Here is a 6,690-nt window from a genome sequence, read left to right on the forward strand (position 1 = left end):
AGAGGATGGCTATCACAAACTCATCCCTCAACAATGAGATTGACCCCTGGGCCTTTGTTCCTTTGCCAGCAATACTGTTTTTCCATCTTTTGTGTTCAGTGACGTCTAAGCATTTAAATACCAGATCAACCATCAGCTCCTCCATTAAGTCTTAGCAATAATTGCCTAGAGATATTAATCACTCCATCATTTATGCTCCTAAAACATTTTTCAGAAACACATATTTCAACACAAGATCTATCTATCTATCTATCTATCATGTATCTATCTATTTGACTGCAAACTTCTTAAATGGTGTCTTATTGATTTGGGGATAGTAAGCCCATCATATGCCTAACATACACTTTACTGAAGATTTTTGTTTTGTTAAGCACTATCTGGAGACATCAGACTAACATATAGAAAACTTGAAATAATGACATGCTAAACTATGTGGCTGTGGATTACAAATCCAAACGACAGAGAGGAGAGTGAGCTAACGATATCAAATCAGGGTCCATGAAGTTAATGATGATGAGGATTATAATAAATGGCAAGAAAAATAAAAACCATCTCAGCCAGAAGAAAGAGCATCAACATATGTTCAGAGACAGAAGTTACCACAGATTAAGGGAAAAAAATGCATAATAACTAGAATGGGAGCTACATTGATAAGGACTGAGTAAGAAAGAGGGGGTAATATATCATTGTCTTATGAGAGGTATAGAAAGGTTCTACAAAGAAACAGAACTAATAGGATGTGGGAGATATGTGTCTGTATATATCCTAGTTATCTATATATCTATATCTACATGTATCTATCACTCTACTGTGGTTATGTTGGTGGGCAAGTCAAGTCCCAAGACCTGCAAGATGAATGGTTAAGCTGGAGACCCAGAAGAATTGGTCCACAATCTGCAGGTCTGAGAACCAGGAGAGCCAATTATAGTTCCCATCTGAAGGCTGGCAGTCTGCAGACCAAGGAAGGGCAAATGTTTTTGTTCAAGTCTGAAGAGAAGAGAAAAACTAATGTCCCAGTTTGGAGGCAGTCTGATGGGAAGAATTCTCTCTTACTGGGAGGAAGTTTAGCCTTGTTCTATTCGGGCCTTCAGAGGACTGGATGAGACCCACCCACATTAAGAAGGACAATCTACTTTACTCAGTATACTGTTTTCAATATTAATCTCACCCAAACACCCTCACAGAAACACCCAGAGTACTGTTTGACCAAATATCAGGGTGCTTTGTGACCCACTCAAGTTGATAACATAGTTAGCCATCGCAAGATATACAGAGGAAATAACAGGAAAGATAAATGTTGTCTCATGTTATTAATAACAGGCTTTCTGAAGAAGGCATCTGGAAAGATATATTGGTTTGAGATAAGTGGGCTTGGAGTATTAGTGGAGATCACTCCTAAAGACAAAGCAATATGAACAAAGATATAAGTCAGGAAAGGTCAGAGTGTTTGTGGTTCCAGCAGTAGCTACTTACACGGAACACAGCGTAGGCTATGGAGTAGAAATAGCAAGATGTCCCCACCACACGTTCCTCCCCCCCCAAGCAGTCACGTCCTTTGCTTTTCTGTTCCCTTTTGGCTCCCTACTGCTTTTCAGCTCAAGACTGACTGTGAAAATAATGCTGGATGTGTAAAGTGTAGACAAGTTATGAAGGTTAAAAAAAATTAGGCTGATGAATTTGCTTCTAAATTAGTACATTTTAGGTCACGTGCCAAAGAACCAGAGGGTCAGTTAAGGACTGGAGTTGCTTCTCCTTGGTGGACAAAAGGAAACAGGTCTTCTTAAACGGACTGACACAAGGGGAGGTCCCAGGGACTAGAGGTGAGCAGGATGGGATGGATGTTAGTCAGACTGGCCAGGAGGGGGAGTACAAGCTGTGTCCTAGGAGCCACCAAAGGTAAAAACTAGACAGTCTAGTCCATTTACAAGTCCAAGTGGTCAGTACCAGGATTTCAATGACTGATAGACTCCAAAGACTCTGAATCCAGGGAGACAGGACACTGGCATGGGGTGATTTGGGGCAAAGAGCAAGGGAACGAGTGAAGGTAATTTCCTAAAGTATAATTCATTGATCAGGCCTTGTTTACATTTGCTTCCCCATACCTGGTTGGTGGAGCTCACTCTGGTTTAAAGGCTAAGGATTAGGACAGAGAGGAATTAAGTTCACAGGGGGCAGAAGAAAAGGATGCTGTCTTGTCTCTCTGTTACTTCATCACTCGTGCTTTCTTGTTGAAAACATTCATTGATCCACAACAAATATCAGGTTAATCCATGCTCCTCAATCTGGAATTGAAGATCTTCTACAATGTGACCATAACTTGCCACTCCAACTTCATTTTTCTCTACTGTCCCAAAAATATGCTAAACTATGGATACAGCAGAGTACTCACTCTTTCCTCCCAGCTCTAGGCCCTTGCTAACATGATTTTATCACTGATGTCATTTAGCACCAGTGTAGTAAGTGAAATTGGAAGTTAGTAATCCACTGTCTTGATGGGAACTTTCTCTGTGCTATTTTCATCCCAGAGAGCTGAGGTAAGAATACATTAATTGATCCCACTGGATTATAAAGGTGGGCACAGAGGGGCAGTGATAAGGACACAGCCTGAAAGTTTGTGAGAGCATGTCCTACAATCCCCTGATAGTCTTACCCAATATGGATGAAAGATACACTGAACATTCACCATTCACAGAGTCTTTGGGATTTGTTTTTAATGCTTATTATTTATTTTGAGAGAGAGAGAAAGAGAGAGAGAGAGAGAGGCAGAGACAGAGACTGAGACAGAATCCAAAGCAGCTTCAGGCTCTGAGCTGTTAGCACAGAGCCCAATGCGGGGCTTGAACTCATGAACTTTGAGATCACGACCTGAGCCAAAGTCAGATACTTAACTGACTGAGCCACCCAGGTGCCCCAAAGTCTTTGTGATGTAAACAGAAGAGCTGAAACTAACTCCATAAGTGAATGCTTACATATGAGGAGAGAAAATAAGAATGAAGAGCAAAATGATGAGAAAAACTTAGTAATGGCAAATTGAATGTGCATGAATCATTTGAAAAAAGAGTTTCACGTGTGAGAAGCCTGATTCTGACGGACTCACTTAATACCAATTTAATACTGAACATAAGGATGTCGGTAGAGGGGTGTAGGCCATTCAAGAGAAAAGTTTCATGTTAGGATGGCTTTATGAGTTACGTGTTAACTCAAAGGGAGTAAAATGCTAACCTTTGATACCAGGTTTATTCTAGCATATTCACCCAAAGCACCCTTGAAGGCTGAATGGTACCGTAACATGATGAAAGTCTTGTTTTTCCAGGTGAAATAAGTTACAGAATGAGTAATGCTGTAAGCATTGCTGCTGAATTGAGGTGTGATTTTTGATGAATGATTCACTGAGTCATCTCTGAGATTTGGCTTAAGTAAGACTCAAATTCTATGTAAAGTAAGACATAAATTAACAGCATAAAATTTCCAGGACCTCATGCTCTCCCATGTGTTTTCAAATTGGAGAGTCCAAGTATCCCATCATGAACTGATTCATGAACTCTCTACCAGTGGTAAGCCTTCCTCTATGTGAATATCTTCAATGTCAAGAAACCCACCAGACCAGACTGGAGATTGTTGGAAATTTCTCCCTTAACTGAGTACAATTCTGTTTTCCTATGCTTTCAAATATTTTTTTAGTCACATTCACCAAAGCCTCCCAGAAAGATCATCATTTCTTTCCTACATGGCAATTCTCCTATTATTTAAAACCCACTATCATGTTTGTCTCCTTTATTTAGATTCAAATACCCTCTCGATCCCAACTTTCCCAGCCATACCTAATATGAGATGTCTGCCAATCTCCTCATTAACTTCACTACCTGGAAGCTTCTCCTCTAGATGGGTTCCATTTTCATTAACTGGTGGTACTCAGAACTAAGCACAACCAATCTAAACATGGTCTAGCCAGGATGAACACTAGAGTTCCAGTCTAACATCACATAAGTCTCTGTAATACGGTTTTCATTTGGAAGCATTTAGTCCCAGTTTCAACTGAAGTCACTAGACAAAAAATATCACATTCCACAATGAGGTGAGAGACCCCAGGCAGAAATTGCAAAAGAGGTGTCTTAGAACCTGTTTTGCAACTCTTAGTGGCCAGCTATCTCAGCCCTGCACCACCCAGCATCCCGCCCCCATCGCCATATACTGTAAACTGCAACAAAGAAGATAAATATTAGAAGATTTTTTGGAGACAACTGGTAGTATGTGTTGAGTCTCACTTCCTTGTCATCATGGAGAAAGGAGAGAGTTCTCAAATCTCACTGTAAGTCTAGGGAAAGGGGTTCCAACTCATCTATTCTGAAATTGTAATTCATTGTTTATTATTTTCCAGGCACTGTATTAAGGCTTTTGAAAATGTTACTTACCTTTCATAGCCATCTTAGACAGATTTCATAATTCTCATTTTATTGAGCAAGCAATTAAGTGACCGGCCCAGGAGAGCACATGTGTTAAGTGGCTTAGCCTGAACTCAGGTTTGCCTGACTCTGAGGTCCAAGCTTTTAACCACAGATTTATTTTGCTGTTAGTTATAGTCAGTATGGCCTCTGACAACAGCAACTGATTTTGTCATGTAAGTTTTTCCAATGAGCACTGGGCAATTAAAAATGAGTGAGAAGAGCATTCATGAGTTGTGGTATAAATCAGCTATTCCTTCTAAGGACGTGTATTCTTATAAAGAATATAGATAGAAGGGACAGTGTGTGACACTAAGAGAAAAAACAGTTAACACACACAAAAAAGCACCTTACTGTTTTTCTCAAACCAAAGTGCTGAGCTGCTTCCACCTACAGGCCAAAGGGGTAACTGCAGTCTTTCCAGTTGTTCAATGAGCTCCTTCCACAGACCAAAGAGCTCAGCTGCCAGGCTGAGGGAGCCACTCACTTCATCACCAGGTGGCTTTAAAGCTTCATCCAGGCCCAGTGTGTGCCCAGGGGAACACAGTGAATATGAATGGACCAAAATTTCTTAGCGACTGTGCAGAACAGAGAGCTCTGGAACTGCAAAGATGGTAGTGCCACTTCTGCCAGCCTGGGATTGATCCTGGGGGAGCCGGGATGGCTCAGAAAGAGCAAGTGTAACCTTACTTCCTTTTCTATAAAATGTGGGAGCTGTGAGGATTCAATTAAATTCAGCATATATTTGGTAAGACCTACCTCATGCCAGGCGGAATTTTAAGCACTTGGGGTGCACTGAACAAAACAAAGCTGTCTTTATGACACTTACATGAGATAATGCATTTGAAAATATTTTGTAAACACTGCTGAGCCACATACATAGTGACAATTGTCCTTTGTGTTTCTATTACATTGGGAAACTCTGCTTTTTTCTAACTAATATGCCTGGACATTATTCTGGGGAGTGGAACTATAACTTAAGGTTGTATTCAGAGTTACCTAAGTGGAGTTCTTCATTTCACACCATGAGCCTGGCTCTGGGTCATTGACTATAACTTCTCCAAGACAGGGACCACGTCTTCCATCTTCTATTTTTTCTGTGTCCCCAGAACCTCGCATAAAACTGGAGTCAGAGTAGGCTGCCCATAAATGTGGGCATGGAACAGAACTAAACTGTGAATGAGTTGATAGAGCTAGTTACCAGAGTCGACAGCACGGGCAGAAAGCAAAAGTGATTGTCTGTATGGACTTGTGAGTGATTTGTTCTCCTTCTACACTCTCCATCTTCACAGCTTCCTACACATTTCAATCTTCCTTAGAAATGCACACACATTCCATCATGAAGTCCTTCCTCCTCTGTTAGTTGGTATGGCTCTCCTTTCCTGGGTCCCCTTTCATATTATGGACTCACCCACAGAAATGAACATTTAAATCTGATTGCCTTGTGTTGTTCTCTAAAAGTACTAAACTTTTGATTCAGGAACAGTTCTATAGTTATAGGAATAGTACCTTCACCTTCAACGATATGCAATGTTTAGTACCACTTGAGGAATGAAAGTAATTTATAGTCTATACTTTTCTTATAGAAGAATCTCTGATTTCCCAAGATACACGTGTACATGTTTGTGTTTGCATGTAGAATGCATGCATGTGCTCAGCGTTTTCTCTCTTTCTTGATCTTCTCTGTTAAGCTCTTATATCTGGATCTGGGATCTGCTATTGGTTATCAATAGGGATGTGTTTGTACCAAAGATGCAATTCTGACATCTCCCCTCCCATGGCTTTGCGGTCTATAATATATGACTATGAAAAATAGTATGCTGGTTTTAATTCTGATTTTCTTCTCTTCTTCTCAGTCTCTCAAAGTGTGGTCATCTGTTTCAGAATCAGAATTTTAAACAAGACATTTGTAAAATCTGAACACGTGCCCTCCACTCCCAATTTCCTGAATTCAAATCTTTGAGGGTGGAGCTCCCACTTCTGCATTTGTAACAAGTGGCTTTGGAAATTCCAGTGTGCACTGAAGTTTTAGAACCATTGCCCTGGGTGCACTGTTAGCGGGAATAGTTCATTGTGAAAGGTCCCTAGGTGGAAAGCTAGCTGCTAAGTCCGGGATTTTTCCTGTAACGGGTTGTGTGCTTTTGGAATGGGTTTCCTCTCCCAGACCAATAGAGCATGAACGTTTTAGATTTTAGGGCACAGGGAAAGATTCAATTGTGACTCAGCAAAATAGTATGTATGCATTGTG

The sequence above is a fragment of the Lynx rufus genome, unplaced genomic scaffold (assembly GCF_022079265.1).
Source record: "Lynx rufus isolate CCGP_SWC_20201006 ecotype Redwood Valley unplaced genomic scaffold, mLynRuf1.p SCAF_5, whole genome shotgun sequence".
In the NCBI taxonomy this organism is placed as follows: domain Eukaryota; kingdom Metazoa; phylum Chordata; class Mammalia; order Carnivora; family Felidae; genus Lynx; species Lynx rufus.